This window comes from Erpetoichthys calabaricus, chromosome 1, assembly GCF_900747795.2.
Source record: "Erpetoichthys calabaricus chromosome 1, fErpCal1.3, whole genome shotgun sequence".
NCBI lineage: Eukaryota > Metazoa > Chordata > Cladistia > Polypteriformes > Polypteridae > Erpetoichthys > Erpetoichthys calabaricus.
In genome coordinates this window covers 351,863,125-351,888,404 of record NC_041394.2, presented here as the reverse complement: position 1 = coordinate 351,888,404, position 25,280 = coordinate 351,863,125, and the positions used below count along the sequence as shown (strand labels likewise).

General features: G+C 39.9%; 1 long non-coding RNA gene across 1 annotated transcript in view; it reads left to right on the top strand.

Annotated features, from left to right (window-relative positions):
• The window catches only part of LOC127527891 (uncharacterized), a 406,786-nt gene that overhangs the window by 93,736 nt on the left and 287,770 nt on the right, over window positions 1-25,280 (top strand). The gene's annotated exons all lie outside the window — the stretch shown is intronic.

Below are 25,280 nucleotides of genomic sequence, written 5' to 3'. Positions count from 1 at the left end.
CTTTCTTAATGGCTTCTGAACACTGTCTGGAAGTTGATAGAGACGAGTCCACTATGACTCCTAAATTCAACTCATTGAGTGTACTTAGAATTTTCAGACCTCCCATTGTGTATTCAAACCATACATTTTGATTTTCTATGTGTAATATTTACATTTTCTTACATTAAATTTCATCTTCCAAAAATCTACCCAAACCTGTATGCAGTCCAAATCTCTCTGTAACAATTCAACAGATTCTCGATTATCTGCCAATCCACCTATCTTGGTTTCTTCTGAAAACGTAAGCAGCTTGTTATTCATATTCCTATCCAAATCTACTCTATATACAGCATATAAAATCCTAAGCCTAAAAGTGCAATGCTTTTATGTGACGTTTTTATGTCGCACTTTAAATCGGGCTTATTTTAAAATGTATGTATCATGCAGCACGGCAGCAGCAGACGCCAGATAGCAAGCCGCTGATCAAGCAAAGGAGAGGTTAAAAAAAAATAAATAAATAAAAAAATAAGCTATTTGTTTCCCATTGTATCATCGTTTAAGAGGGGGTGTTGGAGGAGCGACCACGTCACCTTGAGATGCGTTCAGCCCCCCCTTCACAACGCAAGTGGCAGAGATGCCAAGTGGCTAGTGCGTAGTGCACGCCGAGGGGGTCAGTGAGCGTAGCGATCAGTGGGCAAACCCCCTAGTACTTAACATTTTCTTACATTAAATTTCGTCTTCTACATTTCTGCCCAAGTACTTTATGCTGTCTAAGTCTCTCTCTAATGATTCAACAGATTCTCAATTAACTGTCAATCCACCTAGCTTAGGATCATCTGAAAACTTAACCAGCTTGTTATTCATATTCCAATCCAAATACTTATATACAATAAAAATAGCAATGGCCCCAGCAATGACCCCTATGGGTCACTACTCTTACAATCACCCAATTATCAGCCAATTGATGAGGTTCCTCTCACCATCACTCTCTGCTTCCTGTGTCTGAGCCAATTCTGCACCCATCCACAAACATCACCCTGAACTGCCACTTTTTAGTCTGATGCCCAACCTCTCATGTGGCACCTTATCAAATGCTTACTGAAAGATAAATAATCTCTTCTGCTCCACTGTGATCATATCTTTTTGTTGCCTCCTCATAGAATTCCAGCATGTTCGTCAAACATGACCTCCCTCTTCTGAACCCATGCTGACTGTTCCTAATAACTCCTGTCCTTGCCAGGTGTTGCTCAATCTTATCCTTAATAATTCCTTCCATTAATTTTCCTGTGATGCACATTAAGCTTACTGGCCTATAGTTACTTGAATCTGCCCTGTCACCCTTTTTATATAATGGGATGATATTTGCCATTTTCCAGTCCTTTAGAATCTCTCCAGTGCACAGTGACTTCCTAAAAATGTGTGTCAAGGGTTTATATCTGTACTCGCTAGCCTCCTTAAGAACTCGAGGGTGAATATTATCTGGTCCTGGTGATTTGTTTAATAAAGTAATGGAGCAGCACTGAAACAAGGATGGTGACAGAGGGAGAACTTGTGCCTTAAGTAAGCTGTGTGGCCAAAATAACACATCAGACGAGGGAGGTCTGATCAGTAAAACTGTTCTATCCATGTCTTGCTCAATCTTTTCCTTAATAAATTCCTTCCATTAATTTATCTTGGTCCATGTTAAGCTTACTGGCCTATAGCTGCTTGGATCATCTCAATCACCTTTTTTATAAAACGAGAAAATATAATCCATTTTCCATTCAACAGAAATTTCCGCAGTGTGCAAGGACTTCCTAAAAATGTGTTGTCACACACATGCACTTGGGAGGCAGGCTAAGGGCTTAACTGAGGGCAACATACGTGAGCAGGCTTTGACAAGGTGCACAAACCTTTCTTCTCCCTCGTCTGCAGATGACCCTAGGAGAAATCAACCTAAAAAGCTTCCTCCAGTTCCTGTACCCCTTTCCTAGCTATACCTCCCACCAACGTCATTTCCTGCTCTTTGATTCTGGACCCACCTCTTCCTCCCCTGCCTCTATAAGAACCCAGCACCTTCCCTCTCTGGTTCCGCATCCAAAAAGGAACAAACTAAAGAGTACTTTGGAGGCATCTTTTTTTTTCTTATACTGTGTGTTATAATATATGGGGCAGATCCCCAAATTTTTTTCTGCTCTCCCTTTGTGTTTTGACAGTGTTAACGGTTTATATATGTATTCACTTACCCCCTTAAGCACTTGAGGATAAAGATTTTCTGGTCCTAGCGATTTGTTTGAGTTCAGCCTATTTAATCTCAGCAACACTTCTCTCTCTACAATTTCCAAATCTCTCAGTAGAGGTATTCCTCACTTTATGACCAAGTTCAGTTCCGACGACTAAGTCGTTAAGTGAATTGGTCGATAAGCGAGGAGCTTGCGCCAGGAATATAGGATCGTTGTAAAATTATAAAATTATATAAAATTATGCAACAAACTTCAAATTTATTCATAAAAAGACTTGCATATGTACATATTATCATTTGTAAATGATTCTGTCGATTTTTCGCTTTCACATGCCTTCAAAGTCTCAAAGATACTGCGTGCCATAGCTTGAATTATTAAAAGGCTTATCGGCATATTATTTTGCATCTGGTTGTCAAACCAGATCGCCAATAATTTCTCCATCTCATTAATAAGACCTTTTTTCTGCCTAGTTATTTATTATGGCTTTAAATCCTGTTGATGATTTCACCGCCTCTTTCACTCTAACTTTATCCTTTAAAATCGTTGAAATTGTCGAATGTGCCAATTTCAAGTCACAAGCTATTTCATCCATCGATCCTCTTCCGCTTATCCGAGATCGGGTCGCGGGGGCAGCAGCTTGAGCAGAGATGCCCAGACTTCCCTCTCCCCGGCCACTTCTTCTAGCTCTTCTGGGAGAATCCCAAGGCATTCCCAGGCCAGCTGAGAGACACAGTCCCTCCAGAGTGTCCTGCTCCCGCTTAGACGTGCCCGTAACACCTCACCAGGGAGGCGTCCAGGAGGCATCCTGATCAGATTCCCGAGCCACCTCATCTGACTCCTCTCGATGCTGAGGAGCAGCAGCTCTACTCTGAGCCCCTCCCGGATGACTGAGCTTCTCACCCTATCTTTAAGGGAAAGCCCAGACACCATACGGAGGAAACTCATTTCAGCCGCTTGTATTCGCAATCTCGTTCTTTTGGTCACTACCCATAACTCATGACCATAGGTGAGGGTAGGAACGTAGATTGACTGGTAAATTGAGAGCTTTTCCTTGCGGCTCAGCTCCTTTTTCACCGCGACAGACAGATGCAGTGCCCACATCACTGCGGATGCTGCACCGATCCGCCTGTCGATCTCCCGCTCTATTCTTCCCTCACCCATGAACAAGACCCCGAGATACTTGAACTCCTCCACTTGGGGCAGGATCCCATTTTACCAGCTTCCTAGTCTTTTATTATTTTTATATTCATTTCAAGGTTGATAGCTTTCCTTTGTTTCTTAACAATTTGATGCCATACTTTTTTGTTTTGTCGACATCTGTACTATTTTGGGGTTACAAATATGTAAAAAAAACGAGGCTACACAGTGACTGCTTGTAGGAATGAAACTGACTGAAAAAGCACATAGCAAGCCTATAGTACGCTCAGTGCGCATGTCACCATTCGCCACTGACCGACACTCAAGCTGAGAAAGGTGATTCCCCGAATTGCAGGTCGAAATTCGATTGGTTGTAAGTGCGAGTGGTCGTTAAACAAATAGGTCGTAAAGTGAGGAGTACCTGTACCTCCTTAGTAGTCCCTGTTACCACTGAGAGGTTATCCACCTCCTCAAATGTGAAAGTTTAGTGCATTTGATATTTCACTGTCTATGTAATTAATTCCCCTTTATTGTTCCTGATCTGCTTCACCTGCTTGGCTTTTATTACTAAAATATTGAAAAACTCTCTTTGGTCCATCTTTTTGCCTTATCTGCAATATTCCTCTGTAACTGCATTTTATATTCCCTGACATCTTTCTTAATGATTGCCCTCTTACTCTAAATGCCCTACTGTTAGCATTGGGGTAATTAGTCTTCTATGACTTATTTAGCTATTTTTTACATTTGCAGTTTCTTTAATCTTATTTACCCAATGCAGAGTTCTTATTAATTTCTTTAAATCTGTCCTGCATCATATGTCAAATGTTTAACTTCTTCCTAGTAAGGAATCCCAGTTGCTCTTGACTGTTTGCTGCTACGACACCAGTTAATTACTGACGTGCCAGCAACTGCAAAACCTTTCTCTGCCCTCTGACAAACACACACAAATGTTTGAATACAAGTACCTTTACTAAACATTGAAGTAGCTCTTGTGTAGATGGCAAAAAAAGAAAAACAAACAGATAAAAGGTAGGAAACACCCTCAGAGCTCCTTAATGGTAACCACAAAAACAGTTTTCAGGAGCAAAAGTTATATTTAACTCACTCTCACACAAAAGTAACACATACACAGCCTTTTCCACTTTACAATGCAAGAATGATGTTAGCGTGTCACTTCACGGTATTGTTTTCTCTTGGTAGAGTAATATATTTTCCTCTACTTTCCCCTATTGTATTATTAATATGCAGCCTCTGTCAGAACGCCTCAAATCTCACAGACTTACCACTGTTTATAAGGTATTATAGTATGTAACTTCTCCCCACCTTCCCTCCTACATCTATTAACCTCAGGCAATTAGGTGTAGTAAAAGACAAGCAGGAGTTAAGTTACAATTTAAACAATGTATTATTGATAATATTCATAAATAATAACAATATGCAAAGCACATTTGAATATTGGCAGCCATACAACCTGATTAAATGGTGATGTGTAGTTTCAGGCAGCACACAGACTTGTTAGTTACTTAAAATGTCTCTAGTTAAGGCATCATTTGTGGTCAGCTTTCTTCAGAGCAGGCCGCATGCCTCTCTCAATATGGCTGCCGAGCTGTGCTCTTCATTGTGTTGTCCTTTTTAGTTCATCAGTTTGGTAAGAGAGAGTATGAGGTCAAGGAAGCCAATTTATAGATGTTCTGTCCAACCCCTAGAGCCAATAGGACGTTGTGATACTTAAAGGCTTCTAATACAAGCCAGTTCAAAACAGCCATACTTCAGACCAATGGGGGAATAGAACATCTTCACACCTGCCCCCAAACCATATGTTAAGGTAAAGCTTGGCAGTTAGGCAGCTTATCTTTCCTATGAGGGTTGACTGAGAGACTTCAGAGAAACATTAGCCAAACTTGTTTAAGGTACTTACCCCAACTCTGTCGTAAAATTCAAAGAGACCCATTCCCAAAAGGCAGGGGCAAACATGAATGCTTCTCACTAATGTAACACCAATATTACATTGATTTGCCTAAATTATAAATAAAGACATACAAAATATTTTTCAACTTGTATTAGTGCTGGGCGGTATACCGGTTCTTACCAAAAACTGTTTTTTATTTTTTTTATGATAAGGATTTTTCTTATACCGCAACACCGGTTTAAATTGCCTAAACGACGTTCGGAACGTGGCGCAGCGGGAAACTGTTCAAGTGGGGACCTTTTTCACTGCTACACCGCTAAACACAGATTTGTTGCACTAGGGCTCTTTTTCACTGCTACACCACCAAATAGTGGGCAGTAGCATAGGTATGCCGCGCGGTGAAAATAGACAGAGAGCCGAAAAAAAGGAGTCACGTCTGTCGCCTGGAGATGCTTTAGTTTTAAAAGGTCAGATGTGTAAATACTGTTTCTATACTACTGGATAATACTGCAAGCCAAGTTGTACTTGTTTTATTTGTTTTCAATACAGTGTAATGTACCTGGGTACTGTGTAATATTGTGACGACATATTGACTTTATTCTCGACATTTCCACTTTAATCTTGACGCTTATGACGAGAATATATTCTTTTGACTTTATTCTCATAATTTGTCATTAAAGTAGAACATCGTAAACTAAACTTCATCATAAAATGAATATTTAATTTACTAGATTTTCTCAAACCCCGTCATAAGTTATATAGCAGATTAAATGCTTTGTGTTAAGTGATTCGTTCAGAGATGGGCGCAACTCTGAATGGATGGCATAATTAAACATGTATAACGAAGATATTTTTAAAGTTCTGAACACTCCGTGGGCTAAGTTTATAACTAGTTTTAATTTCACAAAGACGTTTATCGTGTGGTGATTGGTTATGTGGTGAAAGAAAAAGGAACTGGGGTTTTGGTAGCCTACGTCAGATAGAGACAGCATGCATGCAATAAAGATAGCCCGCTCAGAAGAACATGCATTGAATTCTCTGTTCGTGTCTCCGACCAGCAGATCACAAACCCAACATTTACACAATATTTAAGTTAAACCTGTGCGATAGCTATTCATACATCCAGTTTTTTGGAGCCTTGTCACACCTGCCATAAAGTTCTCTACACTGAACATACACCTGGGGACCCCTTACTGCGAGGGAGCAGTACTACCGCCTCACTACCGTGCATGTGTAATACCTGCTTTAATGCATTTCATCATGAAAATGATATCAAGTATTTATCTTAGCATTCTAAATTTTCAAAAAGCAGGAATATCATGAAGTGAATGGATTCTGTATGGTGATCGCTTAAGAAGCGTAGTGATTAACCACTGGGTCGGGGAACGTAACACAAAGCATTTAATGTGCTGCATTAATTTATGACGGGGTAAATTAAGTAATTGATTAAACATTGATTTTAGGAAGAAGTTTAGTTTACGACATTCTACTTTAATTATGAAGTAAACTATGAGAATAAAGTGGAAATGTCGACTTTAATCTTGACATAAACGGCGAGAATAAAGTGGAAATGTTGACTTTGTTCTCAACATGTAGTTTGTTTTTTTCTTCCCAGTATAGCTTAGCTTGAAGCAAGGTCCATATTAATGCAGTTTGCCTAAATGATGGTTCAGCTGGTAAAGATGTCATCACCAAGTTGCACTTGTTTTATTTTATTTTAATTTGGTGAATACTGTGTAATGCACCTGGGCTTGAAGTCTTGAAGTAATAGTGCAACTATCAGTAATAATACTATTATTTATTTTATTGTTATTATTTATTAGTTTAAATATTATGCAGTTTAATGATGGTAAACTTGTTTAAAAAGTCACTTTAACGTGTCAGTGGACAGAGATTGTTAACATTAACAGAAAGTGTAGTTGGTTTACAAAAAATATTTACTATTTATTCCTTTTCTAAGACATGTTCAGTGCAATACAATTTTTGACAAGCACTTCTGGATATTTTACTAAGTCTAAATGCCTCTTTGTATGGTTGAAAATATGTTGTCAAAATTATAGTTTGTTTTTGGAAAATTTGTTCAATAAAAAGGTTCTATTTTTTGACTGCATCTGTCATGCAATGTGATACCTTCTCCATTAGTGCCACCCCCTCGAAAACTATCACTTTATGGGGCAATGCAAACCTGTATTAATACTTGTGTGCACATTAAAATTTTTTTTTTTGTACAGTGTACAATATTCTTGACAGTGGAATAGGTTATTCTTAGCCAGTAATTGCAGTGGAAAATGTGGTTAACATCCACTCATGCATGGGGAAAAAAATACCGTCGAATACCGTGAAACCGGGATAATTTAGAAAAATACCGTGATATAGAATTTTGGTCATACCACCCATCCCTAACTTGTATGCAACATTTCATATCACAACAACGGTGTTGCTCCAATTCCATGCTTCAATGTTCCATCCAGATACCATTTAAGGGTTGTCACAAGGACCTTAAAAGATCTGAAGAGCTGTATAAAACTGGAAAACGTGAACAAAGCATTTTGAAAGGCTTGACGGGGAGCCAAATTGTCTACAAAAATGGAGCCAATTCAGTACTGGAGTGGGCATCCTGCAAAGATCACAGTGTGAAAGCAGAGGTGAAAAAAAACACAGAGGGGAAGAGCAAAGGGCCTGCAGAAAAATCTCTGTGCATGTGTCCATGTGAAGGAAAATAAACTGCTCAAAAAAATTAAAGGAACACTTTGAAAACCCATCAGATCTCAATGGGAAAAAAAATCCTGCTGGATATCTCTACTGATATGGTAATGTGTTAGGAACGAAAGGATGGCAGCCACATTGTTTGATGGAAATGAAAATGATCAACCTACAGAGGGATGAATTCAAAGACACCCCGAAAATTAAAGGGAATAAATGATGCGTCAGGTCAGTCCTGTTTGCCAAAATTTCATTGCAGCATCTCCAAATTGTACTCATTAGTTTGTATGTGTCCACTGCCCACATACCCCCCATTCATTGATTCCTTCATCCTCCAGGAACTGCCTGCATACTCTTGCAAACACATGAGGCCGAACATTGTCATGCAACAGGAAGAACCCTGGAGCCACTGCACCAGCATAGGGTCTGACAAAGGGTCCAAGGATTTCATCCTGGTACCTAATGGTAGTCAAGGTGCCGTTATATAGCCTGTAGAGGTCTGCGCATCCCTCCATGGATATGCCCCCCCAGATATACCATCACTGACTGACCCACCACCAAAGCGGTCATGCTGAACGATGTTACAGGCAGCATAACGTTCTCCACGGCTTCTCCAGACCCTTTCACCTCTGTTACATGTGCTCAGGGTGAACCTGCTCTCATCTGTGAAAAGCACAGGGCACCAGTGGTGGACCTGCCAATCCTGGTATTCCATGGCAAGTGCCAATCAAGCTCAACTGTGCCCATTAGAGCACTCGGGCCCTCATGCCACCCTCATGAAGTCTGTTTCTGATGGTTTGGTCAGAGACATTCACACCAGTGGCCTGCCTGCTGGAGATCATTTTGTAGGCTCTGGCAGTGCTCATCCTGTTCTTCCTTTCCCAAAGGAGCAGATACCGGTGGGTCCTGCTAATGTGTTAAGGACCTTCCACGAGGGGCCCTGTCCAGCTCTCCGAGAGTAACTGCCTGTGTCCTGGAATCTCCTCCATGCCCTTGAGACTGTGCTGGGAGACACTGCAGACCTTTTGGCAATGACAGCCACGTATTGATGTGCCTGCCATCCTGGAGAAGTTGGACTATCTGTGCCAGCTCTGTAAGGTCCAGGTATCAACTCATGTAACCAGTAGTGACACTGACAGTAGCCAAATGCAAAAACTAGTGAAAAAAAGATGAGGAGGGAAAAAATGTCAGTGGCCTCCCTCCAACCGTTAAACCATTCCTGGTTTGGGGGTCGGCTCATTGTTGCCCCTCTAGTGCACCTGTTGTTCATTTCATTAACACCACAGCAGCTGAGACTAATTAACAACCCCCTCTGCTACTTAACTGACCAGATCAATATCCCAAAAGTTTAAGTAACTTGATGCTATACTCTGATTAATAAATTATTCCTTTAATTTTTTGAGCAGTAAATAAGAATGTTGTTTATGAAAGGACAACACCAAGGAAATCAGCATAATCTAACGAAAGCATCACTGCACATCTCAAACTTGTAAAAGATCACCTCGATGTTCCAGAACAGACAATGTTCTGTAGATGAATCAGGAAAAAGTTCAACTTATTTGTCAAAACATGTGACACCATGTTTGGAGGTAGGAGACAACTCTACACTGATACTAAAGCGTCAAGGTGAAGAGAGCATCATGGTTTGGCCTGCTTTGCTTCTTTAGAGCCTGGAGAGCTTGACACGATCAAAGAGACAGTGAATTCAACATATTATCAAGAAATCTGACAGCAAAATATTAGTATAGCAGAAGATTAACAAAAGTTGAGTTATGATACAGGACAATGAGCCAAAACACAGGAAGAAATCAAAAAGACAAAGACTTAAACATAGGGAAATTGGCGTTCTGGAACGGACAGTAAGAGACACGCGATGCTGTCGTCTGACGTAAAGAGAAATGATCAGAAAAGAGCACTCAAGAATAAAAGGAACCAAAAAGGTTTGGACAGAAGGTATCAATTAAAATTCAAGGCTGATCAGTAGCCATATGAAGTTTGGAGGAGGCCATTACTATTAAAGAAGGGTCAACCAGTCTGTAAAGATAGGAAAGTCACAGGGGACTGTGAATGTTCAGGACTGACAAGAAGTCATCCAATTGTTTGTGAGTTATTAGCTTAAGACAACTGTGGTTACCTGTATTTGGAGCATAGATGAAGATCAGACATCATTGTTAAGATGAATTAAAGCAGATATCCAGGAAATTCCAAAAGGTTCATAACCTTCTTTTGTAGCTGTACATTTGTATAGCACTCTTTACCAAGGACATGTTTAGGACTTTTGCATAAAAAATTGCAAACCTTACAAAAACATTGATGAAATCTCAAACTACATTTAAGCACCCAATAAAACACAGTATTTCTCATAAAAACTGCAAGATCCGAACTTTCAAGCCCATAAACCCCAACCCTAAAACTGGCCCATTTTTTATTTTGCACTTACTTTTTCTAGACTTCTTTGTAGATGTTGTCCGATTTTCCTGAGCTCTAACAGATGTAGTTTTCTTAGTCCCCTTTGGTTCAGACTCTAATGATTCAGTCTTCACGTTGACAGAAGGCTCTGGAAATGAACAGTGTCTGCCTTGAGAAGAGTCTAATCTGGTCACCACTCCATCTTGACACCCATCATGAAGGTTGTCTTCTTTAACACTGTTCAGATTTGTATGATTGTGTGTCTCAATACTGACAGACCTCTCTTCATCTTCTTCTTTAATGTCCACTGCCTGCAGTTCACTGTTCTCCTCCTCGATGCTCAGACTTTCCTGTTTAAGGTAGATGGACGCCAACTCACAGTCCTCCTCCTTAATATCCATGATATTTGTGTCCACATCACAGCTCTCCTGTTTCACATCCATTGAGATGTTCCAGTAAACATCAACTTTTTCTTTTTCTCTGTAAAAAGAAGAGGAATTAACTTCAGTAAAACTTCATCACTTAGATCTGAAGTCACTTGAATGTCATTTCACAACACCCTCTCTATTAAGGTTTATATAAAGATTGACTGTTCGTAGCATGCCGACAGTAACAAAGTACTCTTTATTTCAAATTATCAGTGGAGGGAAGGTCGAACAGGCTGAAACAAGAAGAACAATCTACTATGGGTAACCCTAAGAGGAGAAACCAGATAAGTAGCAACCAATTACTAACCTTCAAGAATATTCTACTCAAACAGGATCTTGATAAGAGGAGAGAGGTCAGGTGGTATGTAGGGATGACCATTATTTACCGGTCTGAAAGCTGGTATTGATACCAAAGTCAAAAGACTCAGTATCAATCTAACACTACCTTGCAAAGCAAAGTTAGATTTGTCAATGCATCTTTAGAACATGGGAGAATAAATATTATTATTATTATTAATAAAGGCAGAAACAGGGCACACATGAAAACTGCACATGGGAAGTAAACAGGCTGAGGTTTAAACTCGCACTACTGGAGCTGTGCGGCAGTAACACAGACTTCAAATTGTTAATAACTTCTTTAATACTCATTATCAGGCATTACCAGTTGAACTTTAGCACCAAAAAATATAAAATTGTGCAGTACGGTGGGACAGGAGTAGGGAGAGAATAAAAAAATCCAATCCCACTCAATGCATGGAAATGTATGCTGTTATAACTGGATTAAACGGTTTACAAAAAACGTATATTGGCTCTAGCAGACCCCCGTGACCCTGTAGTTAGAATATAGTGGGTTGGATACTTGATGGATGGATAACCGTATGGAGGCTTCATCAGGTATTCAGAGCCTTTCATTTTCTGCACACTTGATTGTGTTGCAGGTTTAATTTTAAATGGATACATTTGACACTTTTTCCCATCAATATACAATCAATAACCCATAATGACAACATGAAAATACATTTTCAGAAAAGTTTAAAAACTGTATTCTCTCATTTCAACAGTAGAAGTATTCAGGCACTTTGCTGTAGCTCTTCAGAATGTGTTCAGGTGCATCCTGTTTCTTTTCTTTCTTCTTGAGATGTGTCTAGAACCTCATTGGAGACAACCTGTGACAAACTGACTTGATTTGACGTCGTTTAGTAAAGCACACGTGTACCTGTGTATGTAAGGGCCCACAATTGAAACTGCATGCCACAATGAAACCTAAGTCAAGATGTCCAAGGAACTCTCTGTAGACCACTGCAATCAAATTGTTGTCAGGCATGGAGGAGGACAAGGGGATAAAAACCATTTCTAAAGCTGTGGGCATTTCCAGGGATACTCTGTCCTCAATAATTGTGAAATGGAAGAAGATTGGCACCACCAGGATTTCACCTAGAATGTGCAGTCCAGCCAAACAGTAACACTCCAAGATAGACATTGGTCATGAAGGTGATCAAAAAACCTAATGGTTGCTGTGACAGAGCATCAGAAGTTGGGAGAACCAGTTAGAAGAAAGAAGATCTTGGCAGCACTCCAACAATCAGGCATTTATGGTAGAGTGACTAGATGGAAGTCACTATTGAGTAAAAGGCATAACACGGACCACTTGGAGTTTGCCAACTGACATTTAAATGACTCAGAGCATGAGGAAAAAGATACTCTGGTTGCATGAGACAGAATTTGAACTATTTGGGCAAAACTCCAAGCACTGTCTCTGGCAAAAATCAGGCACTGCTCATCATCTGCCTAATATCATCACTTCATTGAAGCATGGTGGTGGCAGCATCATGCTATGGGGTGCCCCTCAGCAGCAGGGATGGAAAACGTGGTCAGAACTGAGGAAAGAATGAATGCAGACAAATACATAGAGAACCTTGAGCAAAATCTGCTCCAGAGTACACACAGCCTCAGACTGGGGAGATGGCTTTCATTTCAGTATGATAATGACATAAAGTATACCACCAAGTCAATTATACGCTGGCTTTGGGGCAAGTTTCTGAGTGTCCAAGAGTGGTCCAGGTAAAGACCGCACTTAAACCCCATAGAACAGCTGTGGAGAGACCTGGCAGATTTGAAGATACTTCACATACAATCTAACAGAGCTTGAGAAGATCTCAGGTCAGGTCAGGCTGGGGAGCAAGTACTGGTACAGCGTGTTGCCACACCCACCACATGACAAAACAGCTCACAATCCTTGTTGGCAACCCCCTGTTCAGCCGGGTCCTGCAATTGGTCCTCCAACTTGCAGGGAAAACTTGGGAGTTGGCGGCAGGATTGGCACACCAGCCACCATAAAGTAACTTCACACAGCTCCAAAATGGAAGACAGATCTGCCAAGAAGAATTCAATAAACTGCCTAAATCCTGGTGTTTTCAGCTTATAGAGACTTACTTAGGAAGACTCAAAGCTGGAACTGTTGCCAAGGGGGCTTCTGCAAAGTACAGAAGTAAGAGTCTGAGTACATATATGAATGAGAGGTTCAGTTTTTTGATTTGCATTACATATGCAAACCTTGCAGAAGACATTTCTTCACTTTGTCATTAGGGGTTTTTGAGAGTACATTGTTGGGTAAAAATGGCAAATTTAAAATTAACTCCACAGCACAAAGTGTGCAGAAAGTTGATGGACAACCGTTGCCAGTTATTACCGTCTATAGGAAAATTAGAAAAATTACCATGAGGAACTACACTTATCTCCCACTCTATACATTTGTATTCGTTCTCATCTCAGATTCTGTCCACCACAGTCACAGACTCAAGTTCAGCTCAGTTTGTTTTTCTCTTTTACTTATCAGAATTGTAAAGTTCTGTTCTGATGACATTGTGATCTGTAGCAATAGTAGAGAACAGGTTGAGGAGACCCTGGAGAGGTGGAGATCTCCTCTAGAGAGGAGAGGAATGAAGGTCAGTAGGAACAAGTCAGAAAATGTGTGTGTGAATGAGAGGTAGGTCAGTGGAATAATGAGGATGCAAGAAGTAGAGTTGGCAAAGGTGGAGGAGTTTAAATACTTGGGATCAACAGTACAGAGTATAATGGCTTGTGGAAGAGAGGTGAAAAAGAGAGTGCAGGTAGGTTGGAATGGGTGGAGAAGAGTGTCAGGAGTGATTTGGGACAGATGAGTACCAGCTATAGTGAAAGGGAAGGTCTACAGGATGGTAGTGAGACCAGCTATGTTATATGGTTTGGAGACGGTGGCACTGACCAGAAAGCAGGAGACAGAGCTGGAGGTGGCAGAGTTAAAGATGCTAAGATTTGCGTTGGGTGTGATAAGGATGGACATGATTAGAAATGAGGACATTAGAGGGTCAGCTCAGGTTGGATGGTTGGGAGACAAAGTCAGAGAGGCGAGATTGCGTTGGTTTGGACATTTGCAGAGGAGAGATGCTGAGTATATTGGGAGAAGGATGCTAAGGATAGAGCTGCCAGGGAAGAAGAAAAGAGGAAGGCCTAAGCGAAGGTTTATGGATGTGGTGAGAGAGGACATGCTGGTGATGGGTGTAACAGAGCAAGACGTAGAGGACAGAAAGATATGGAAGAAGATGATCTGCTGTGGGAACACCTAACTGGAGCAGATGAAAAAAGAAGATGATATAAAGTTGTTTGTAAAAAACTGGTTGTAAATTCTTCAATTAATGTAGGATTCTCACAAAGGACCCCATCAATTATGAGCATTGAAAGCATGTTGATTTTACCCCTCTATCTTCTAGAATTAAAAAAATAATAATTTTTTTTTCTCCTTTTTCCAACCACTGTCTTCTTGACCTCACAAAGCCCCCTTTTGGCTGGTAAACATTTAAGTTATTAGCTTCTCTGTATCCAACTACATACACATATACATACATACACACACACTTTTTTGAGATTTACAGAATTTTTTTTTTTTTTTTTATTAACCTATGTTTCAGACAGGACCACTACCAGTCATAAGTGTTAGAACACCTCAGTGTTTCTTCAAATTTAATCAGTTGAAATGCAATGAATGACCTAAAATGGTGAAAAGGTAAGTAGTAAAATGTCAGAGGTTTACATTTAAAGTTTAGGTTTGCAACAACTGAAAAAGGGAATTTTAGGGAAAAACTAACAGGTTACAACCTACAGATGTTCTGCAGCAATTCAAGTAAATGAAGCCTTGAATGTTGAAGCAAACAATTTGCACAGGTGTCCCAACTTGTGTTGATTACTTACAAACCATCTGTCTGCATTAAAGCAGAGTTGGACCAGACTGTGTTACTACACACCCTGAAGTACCACGTGGACAATATTCCAGTGATAATGGCAAGAAAATGGCAATTAACAAATCAAATGAGGCAGGGGATCATTTCCATTAGATGCTTTTTCCTCTTACCATAAAGTTGACAACATCACTGTGAATAATATATATATATATATATACTGTATATATATATATATATATATATATATATACTGTATATATATATATATATATATATATATATATATATATATATATATATATATATCACAGTTTATTATCTATAAATGGACTTAACATATCAGACAAGATAACTGCATATTGCACTAATTAAATCATAACACTCACCCACCAGTGACATTTCAATAGGTAACTTAACAAAGCAAATGGTGTTGACTCCATCTGTACCTTATTAAAAACAAAATGAGAATTCCTGCCTAAAAATGTCACTAATACTAACCAGTTAATAAAACAACTTTGCAACAAGTCCCTTGACGTAAGAGATGCTTGTATGTTCGGTAAAGTGGCTGAACATTCTATCCTACAGGTTTATTTTTAACCAAAAAAGAAACGTAACTAATTGTATCATAAATATTGTAAGTCACCTTGAATAAAGGCATCAGCCAAATAAAGAATAATAATAAAGGTAAATGTAGTTGAGCATTTGACCGCTATTTTTGGAGAAGTCCATTATTGAACATGAATTAAATTCATAGTAAGTTCCCTTTGCAAAGCTGCTATATACAATTACATGTTAATAATACATCCATTAACTCAGTAAATAACTCTGTAACTACAATACAAGATGTACTGTATATATATACTGTACAATTTTTTTTAAAGATTTGGCATACTGTATTAATCCAGTATACCTTACTGTATTAATCCCTGTATTAATCTGACCTTTATAGGACAGAGTGCTGGGTCGGCCATTGTACAGCAAGAGCCCCTGAAGAAATTTTCAGGTTAAGTGCCTTGCTCAAGGGTCCTTCTGGCAATAAAGAGATTTGAATCGGCATCCTACCCAATACTAGCACATGTAAGAGATAGATACCATCATTTCAAGAATACAGTTAGTATGAACTAATCTATTATTAAGTAAACTCAACTACACTCATAGGTTTGTAATCTCAACAAAAACAAACCATTTACTAAATCAACTGCTCTGTTAAGAATTCTTAACTTAAACAAAGTTTGATATTCAATTTTCTATGTGTAACTTCTTCCGGTTTTATCCTGTGTATTAAAAACTAAGAACCGTAGGCCTTACATTGGTTATATTAATTGTCAAGTTATGTATTCTTGGCATGTGTAGATTTTTTTTTTTATATAAAAAGTAAACGATCGTACACTACATGTCTCACACAAATACTCATTTAGTTGGAAGAATTCAAATACCTGTACACTCGAGCTCGTAACTCAATGGAAAATGAGATCTAAACTTCATAGGAATAAAATGTAATTGTCTCTCTGAAGAGATGTTCAGGTGTTTGTGGGATTTATTAAAAATAATTTATCGTAAAACCACTTGCCAGGTAATCGGTTGAGTATTAGTGCCGTTTTAAACGGAAACACAAGGAGGTTTAAGTTGGCTAATTGTTCTCATTTTCAGTCCCACCTTAAATTGTGGTACCACAAACGGCTCTTTTTTGGCCATATTTGCTCTCAGATACTGATCGGAGGAGGAGGAGGTTGTGTGTGTGCTTTCTCTTATCTGACGGAGTTTCTGCTGCACTGCCCTCACGAGTGTATTTTAAATTTAACCGTGTGTTTTACTCACATCTGTTTTTTTTTTAAAAAAAAAAACGTAGTTTGACTATGAAATTGCCTTCTCCTCAAGCTCAAAGAATTCGGGGATCCCACTAAACACAGCATCCCACCCTCATGAACACATCTTCAAGGTCCGGACAGGTGATCAGTAAAAAGTTGTCTTAGTCACAGCACAGTGAAATAATAAAACATTTCCTAAAACATACAATTGTCCAGTCTGTATCATTCCTAAGCAATATTCCAGTTATAGAGGTGCAATCCCAGTTACTAAGACATTTACTGTGTAACTCCCCCCCACCCCCAACACTCAAAGTAAGAACACATTCCACCTTATTAATTTAATATTTAAAAATTTAAAGCACTAAACCCGCCATCAACAACTACAATAACAGTTTAAATCGTCACTCAAATTTTTTTTTGTTATAGACATAAAACAAGATGCCCATTTCCATTTGATAGATCTTTACTGGTGTTCTCGCCTTGCTCGCTCTCGGTCCACGGCGGAATTTGCTGTTAAATTAAAAAAAGAAAAACAGACTCTTTTGGGTCACAATTCACAATGGGTGGACGTGGGACCCAAACCCACGCAAGCCTTACTATGGAGCGGAAACGCTACCGCTGCACCACTACTGTTTTCTGCAGGGTGGATGTATATAATGCATGTTTTTTATGTGTGTATGTATGTAATGAAGACAAAAACAATTATATATAGATGTATACTATATGACATAATGTTCAGTGTTGCATGAGGTGAAGAATGGATATTTATGACAGTATTATACTGAGAGATGTGTCATCACCCGTATTACTAAAGCTCTTCTTTGCAGGCAGCATTATGCATTCTACAAGTCGGCATTTGTATGATGTTTAATTTATAATTTTATTTTTTGCCACAAAGTATTATCGGGCACAATCATTTAACATGTATGGATCATCCACAAACATTCATTTCAATGGGAATTCTGTCGAGTTTTTGAACTCTGTTGATGCCATATGTACTTCAAACGGGAGCTCGATGAATAATGATTCGAAGCACTAAGCAGACATACACACTGGAATCATCAAGCTTGGGTAGAAGCACTGAGCAGACATGCGTACTGAGATTGCATCAGGATGGAGCTCTGAAGCCTCAGACATGCGTAGTACTGAGATTGGATCATGATAGGGCTTCGAAGCCTGGAGCAGACATGGTCACTGGTTACTGAATCTTTGTGAAGACTCAGCACACTCAAAGGCATTGACCTCTATATTTTGTGAGTCTATCTGACACTTAACTCTCTAGTTATATTTTGTAATTCGTATTGACATTACACACTTCACTTAATATAGTTAAACTACAATTCAGGTAGTTGCTGAGAATTAATTATTGTTCTTGTGGAATGCTGTGATTTCCTTTGTCTGATACATAGTGTCAAAGATATATTGCCATATATCAACTTTATATATATAAAAAGATTAGGTAAATCGTGCAACCTTTTTATGGAACGCTTAATTTTGTTCAAAACCGTATGTCATATAGTATACATCTTTAAATATAATTGTTTTGTCTTCATTAGGAGAATACAACAATGATACTCTCGTGTCAATTAAACCAATTTAAAGTAGTAGTTCAGTTGTGCAGAGCTCATTAATTATCCTGATTAGGTGGCTCAATGGTATTGCAACTGTCTCTCAGTAAAAACACCAGGGGTTCTCGTTGTCGATCCTCCACTTGTGAAAAGTTTTTTTTTTTCAATTCCTCCATTTAACAATATTTTCAGCTTGGACGGATAGCAAGCGAATCGAGCTGTCGAGGGAAGGTTGGGCCACCGTAGTCGGGCAGGGGGCACACGTCTCTAATTATATTGTGTATGTAAAGAGTTTCACTGTAAAACGTAATAAGCTTCATATTTCTGTGTTTGGAGACCCTGCTGTCGTACTGAATTTGTATTGTAGAAAAACAAACTACTGTCCAGCATGCCTAAATGTGCCTTTTCGTTTCTGATCGCTATACGGCACTACCAATTTAAGACAATTCGCTATAAACAGTTTCAGCCAATCAGCGCCTCCTAAACATGCAGAATGACAGTGTGAACCTTTATTGTAGCGGCGCAGCATCTTCGTTTCAGTCAGTCATTGTCCTGTTAGACAATTTACTGTTAAGTGCTACTTGAGGTAGCGTTTATAGTACAACAGGTAGCCTACGTAGCTCTTAAATTGGTATTGAAATGCACACACAAGTCTCCTAAATAATTTATTGAAATGCCTATACATTTACAGTGTCCGTTTTAGGAAATCGTAGTTTTTACTTGTTCCCGTTATTAGGAATTATAATTTGTTAGTGTCACATATTATTCGTTACTACTTGCGAGTTCCATATCATTGAGATTGTTTTATATTCTGTATAAGCAAACTTTTTAAAAGGAGTGTTAATTGAACTGACTATAGCAGACTTGCCATCTTCTTAAAATGACTTTATTGATTTGATATTGACAATTAATCATAAGGTCAAAAATCAAGGAGGATGAGTTTACATGGACTGTGCTGTTTCTTTGTTTTCGTGACATTGCATCAGTAGAGAGTGTGTCACGTTAACAATGCATTCTGTCCTAAATGACAGCACACATGCTTTTTGATATTTCCTAAAGGCCAATGTGTCTCAGTTTGCTCATTAATATATTTTGACAGTGTATTTTAGTGAGAATGATTATAAACATATTACCCTTGTTCATTTCCCATGTAGATATGTAACGTTTGGTGAGAATAAATAAAAAGTAACAACACATATAATAGTTATGTTGCATGGTTTATGATTAACAAAATTCATAGTTTATCTGAAATATTCTACTTATACAGTCAATTTATTCCACTTCTGAAGGTGTACATTGTCGGTATTCTCCATTGCATTTGCCCCCCCAGTGTAAAGTGTGCCAGTGCAACTGAAGGGTGGCAGATGAGCTCACGTAATGGGTGACAAGGCACATCCTCACCCTGATGCCGAGGCTCTTGTCATGAATATTCCCATCTTGTGCTTTTTCTCGTTCCTGCCAGTTTACTATTATTATTGGACACGTATGTAGAGGAAATGTGTGTCTTATGTGTGTCTATGAAAGGAAGGACAGTAAAGCCTTGAATGAAACTGAGTGTTGATGCTTTGGGTGACACGACAGGTGAGGAGCAGAGAACGTTAAACATGACAGTGACTGCGGGGGATTGTGGAACTGGAAGATGGTTTAAGAATACAGAAACGACAAAAGCTTACTCTATCTGCAATTCTATTTACATCAATGATTTACTCTGTTGTGCTGCAGTTCGGAAGATTACTTATTTACTCCCCCTGGGAAGCCTTTGATAAGATGCATTCAGAAGGAAAGGATGTTACTGACAAAGTCAGGTGCGGTTTTGAAAGTTTGGCTCCAGATGTGCTTATCCAGCTGCTCCTTCTTGTCAGTACTCGAGTGATTTTTGTTCACCTCTGGATGAATTCGCAAAGTTTCTTTACAACCTTTTTGTCTCATTAACGCAGAAATCCCGAGGCTTTCCTAAAATTGCAGAAGACACTGTTGATGGCGCTGATTCTGTTTTAAAGACAGTTGTGCAGCACACGCTTTTACTCACATTGCTTTTTGGAAATCAATAATACAAATCAGCTACAGATCTGGGAATCACTGAATAGTAAAAACGTTTAATGAGAGTGTCTTGCGCATATACTGGTGTAATGACCACGTCGGCTTTAGTGAAGCGTTTCTTAGCCTCTCTGATATGATCGACATGGGGTAGAATAGATTCTGGATTGTTATAATACGTGCTACCTTACGCAAAATATGCTCATTAATTTGTTACAGATTCTAGGTGGACACGATTCCACACCAAGGAAAAAGGTGCCCCGTGTAAATCTTTCATAATGTCTCCAAAATATATTTGTTAACTTACAGACAAGTACTACTTAACTGTTTTATACAAAATTCTTATTCCAACATATGCGAACCCCAGGTAGGATTTGAACGTGCGGTAGCGTACCTTATCGCTGTAGCACGGACAACTGCTTTGTTTGTTTGAGCCAAAGCACTTTAGCAGACTAGTGAGAGACCAAATCGACTACTGATTGCGCGGATATCAATGACGTCATTACGCTAGCGTGCCTCAAAATCACGTGACGGGCGCATTTGAAACAAGCCTCGAAGCGGCGCTTTGACCTCCAGCGCTTCGAAAGCTCGACACCGTGCCGAAACCTCAGTATCGAGCGGGCCATCACTAGATACGGCTAAGGATAGCGAAGTTTCTCGGTGGGTTTAAAGCAGAATCAAGTCACGACAACACGAAGTGGCGCGAGCCGCATGTAGAAAACAATGAATGGCGAGTACCGAAGGACACACAGAAACGCAGTCGAGAACAATCTTTAACACTCCGTAGCGTAGCGTGCCTTAACTCGGAGTGAAGTTGAAAGATAGAAACAAAATCCACATCAGGAAAATGAAGACTCCAAACTCGAATCACTTACCTTCTACCTCTGGGTGACATGATGCCTTTTTTAAAAAAAAAAAGTCTGCTCTCAATCGTCTCGTACCACTTCACCAATTTAGTACCCACAAGTAAAAGACAATAAACGCACGTGCACGACAATTTTGTTTTCTTCGCCGTTGATGACGTCACATACGAGGCTTGGCAGATGGAGAGGCAAGCCTAGCGTGAGACGTCATCAACGGCGACAAAACCTAAAGTTGGAGCGCGCCTCGCGTCTCTCACTTATAGTAACGAGAACGAAATGGTGGTGTGTGCATGCTGTTAAGCTAGCCGACTTTTTACATTTACCACGTCATCCACAGAAAGAAGGTAAGTAGTTTGAGTTTCGGGCCGGCACTTTATACGGATGTGGATATATTTTTTTTCTCTCTTCATCCAAAATTACAGCACATCACTCGAATCTCAGGCCAGCGGAGTGTTGTGGATTCTACTCGACTGCATTTCTCTGTTTACCAATGTACTCGCCTTTTACTGTTTACTTCGTGTTGTCGATGTATCTTCTGTCCGTGCTCCGTGGGATCGCCGAATTGTTTGAGGAGATTGAAATCTGGACAAATTCCACCCACCCATCCATTCATCTATCCATCTCAGCACGCACGAAAATCAAAGATACACACGTGAAAGCAGTACGTCCACTGCATTCCAAAAAATCAATCCAATAAAGAAAGCACACACACAATTCTCTTCTCCGATCAGCGTCACGGAGGAAATATTTCATAAAAGAGCTGTGTGTGTTTCCACGATTTTAGGTGGAGCGGATAATGCGATTATGTAGCTGACGTTAAGCCTCCGTGTACTCCTTCTCTTCTAAGCAGTAAAAGTCAACCGGAATACCGGGCAACCAGTTTTACAATAACTTTAATACAATAAATTTTCGCAAACACCCGGACGGCTCCTCAGAGAGACACATTATATCCAACTGAAGTAAAGATCTCATTTTGCTTGAGTTTCATGGGGTGTATTTAAATTCCTCCAACTAAATGAGTATTTGTGCGAGACATGCAGTGTATATCGTTTAATTTTGAATCCCAGAGCGGATTTTTTTTAATTTAGATATATATACAGTAGATGGGTAGATACTGTATATACAATATTAAAAAAATTGCACGTTCCAAGAATTCGGAAATGGTTCTTCGTTTTTAATATACAGAATAAAAAAGGAAAAACATACGCATTGGAACATTAAATGCCTACAGCATCTTAACTGAAGTTGAAAGGCCTTAACAGAACACTTGTCTTAATTAACGTTTCGAGTTTATTGAGATCGCAAACTTATGCGTGTAATGGAGTTATTTAATAAATTAGTGCATTCAGACTATATTCTGTAAATGATGGTATCCTCCTCTTACGTGATTAATGTGCATCTTGTATTATAATTTATATAGTGTTGATCTGAGGCTGTGTATATAGATATAGAAATAACCTCGACTTGAAAGATACTTTTAACTAGCGCTACTTGTACTAGAGTTTGTCCCTGATATTTCAGGTGCCGAATAGGTCTTTTAGTCTTGCGAATGATCTGGATTGTAGCTCTCTCGGTCGGTCTGTCTGTCGGTCTCTCTCTGTCTGTCTGCCTGTATCTCTCTCTCTGTCAGTTTCTGTCTCTCTTTCTCTCTGTCTGTATCTCTCTCTCTGTTTGTCTGTCTCTCTCTGTGTCTCTCTCTGTCTCTGTTTGTCTCTCTCTGTCTCTCAGTTTCTGTCTGTCTCTCTCTCTCGGTCTGTCTGTCTCTCTTTCTCTCTCTCTGTCAGTTTCTGTCTCTCTCTGTATCTCTGTCTATTCGGCATCTCCGGCCACAGTGGCTGCCCAGGGGCAGCTTGATGGCCAGTAGGAATGCACAGCTTGCCGGCTACCTCTCCGTCTTTGCACAGCCGGTGGGCTATGGTGGCAGTCGCAGTGTGACACAATATGATGACAATCGGTGCAAACTATAAGTGGTTGTCCTCCTAGGCGAACGCTGCTACACAAACATCTTCAGCACCACGATCAGCTGGGGACTGATAGGCTGATGCTGGTACTTCACTTTTGTTTTCAATTTCCATCTCCAGATCACTTGCATCAAACTCAGAGTCCGAAAAGTCAGAATCACATTCAGTGATAATAAGAAAAAACGTCCATGGAGTATTTTTGCTTTGCATATTTGCTTTAGTCTTGCCAGATGTTGATGCCATTTTAGAGGCTGTTTGCTCTTCACTACCCATGCACACGCAGGGAATCGCGGTCAAATCAACAAAGCTATATAACTTTCCTTCAAGCAGAGAGAGTCGAATTAAAAAGTAAGGCCAAGTTTTGTTGCAGTTCACAGCCGATTACCGTCCTCTACCTCTCAACATCAGCCTTGAAAGAGTTAATGGAACACAGTCTCCTAAGAGAAAAGAGCCCTCTCTGGCCTTTCTTATATAGTGCTGTGTTATTAGACCAGTCTAAGGGCTCGTTTATACTTCACACTCAGAACGCAGACTCACACGCATCATGGCTGCCATGCGCTCCCAGCGTTCATCTGACACGTCCTCTGAGCAGGTCCTCGGAAATTAACGTGACGATTGCACGAGTTGCAGTACCAGCAAAACGTCCGGGAGTGCAGTGTGCTAAAAGTCGGAATGTGATGTCAGAGTCTCTGTTTACTATCGACATGTGACAGAAAGCCGCTTTGCAGATCCTACGAGATCGGGGTGTGCTCTTCGATGTTTGATGAATGGTTCAATGTGGTGAAGCAACATGCCAACATACAGATGCATTCGTAGTGCTTTTATATTCAAGCGTCGCATATTCGCAATCGTAATGACATGATACATTTTAAAATTCTCACATACCATCTTCTGTGTCGTTTTTTTTTTTTTTTATTTCTGGGGCTTCCTCTGGACCCAACAGCAGCGGCAAACAGCAAAAGATCTCCACACAGAACACATTACATTTATGATATTCCCAGTCTCTGCACATTTAGAATCCTTAGATTTATAGTTGATATCACTTTCACAATGAAATGCATTAAAGTATGTATGTTACATTTTACAGATAAGTCGTTAACTTCATTTAAACTGAATACTTTTAATAATTACACATGTGGGGGCGGCACGGTGACAGAGCCCCATAGCGCTGCTGCCTCTCACGGACTCACGTCGCTGGTGTTTCCTGCCTGGAGTTTGCGTGTTTTCCTGCTGGGTTTCCACAGTGGGCTCCGATTTCCTTCCAAAGATATGCAGATTTGGTGACACTAAAATGAGCTAGTGTATGTGAGTGCTTGTGTTCACCTTGCGATGAGTTGATGCCCCGTCCAGGGATTGTGTTTCTGTCTCGTGCCCGATGCTTGCTGGAATGAGCACATCCCTGGATTGATGAATTTAATCATTAAACATCCTTGGCAGAGATATTGTGCCAAGGTGTCCTGGAAATTTAATGGATGTTTCAGGCAATTCACAACACTGGGAATCCAAACCTGTTCTTGCCGTGATATCATCTCGCACTGCCACCTGGTGGATTCGTCAATATTTACGTAAAGTACACACATAAGTATAAGCAGTGCAACGCTTGCGTAGCAGGAGCGTCTGCTGGAGCATGCGTCGCATCTTGTGATGTATAAACCCTGCCTAACCTGACATTAATGTGGACAACCCACCTCCCCCCGCACCCCCATGTACTTGTAGGAATGGCGCACCGCCACACCCACTCCTTGAATAGTAACTGGACATAGCGGGTCTTCAGTGCAGTGAAAGTCAATCAGCAGTTCTTTGATTTTGCTGCTGATTAGATGCAGACAATTCTCAAAGTTCTCCCCCTGACTCCTTTCCTTTGTCTCATCCTCCTTATCCATAGACCCCATAAGTGAAGAATCATCTGAGGATTTCTGCTGGTAACATGACTTGGAGTTCTATTCTGGAGACAGGACTGTCCATGTGCTGCTCCAGTGTTTCCTATGAAATCCTCACTTTTTGCACCTCATTGTCAGATTTTAATGAAGCCTGGCATG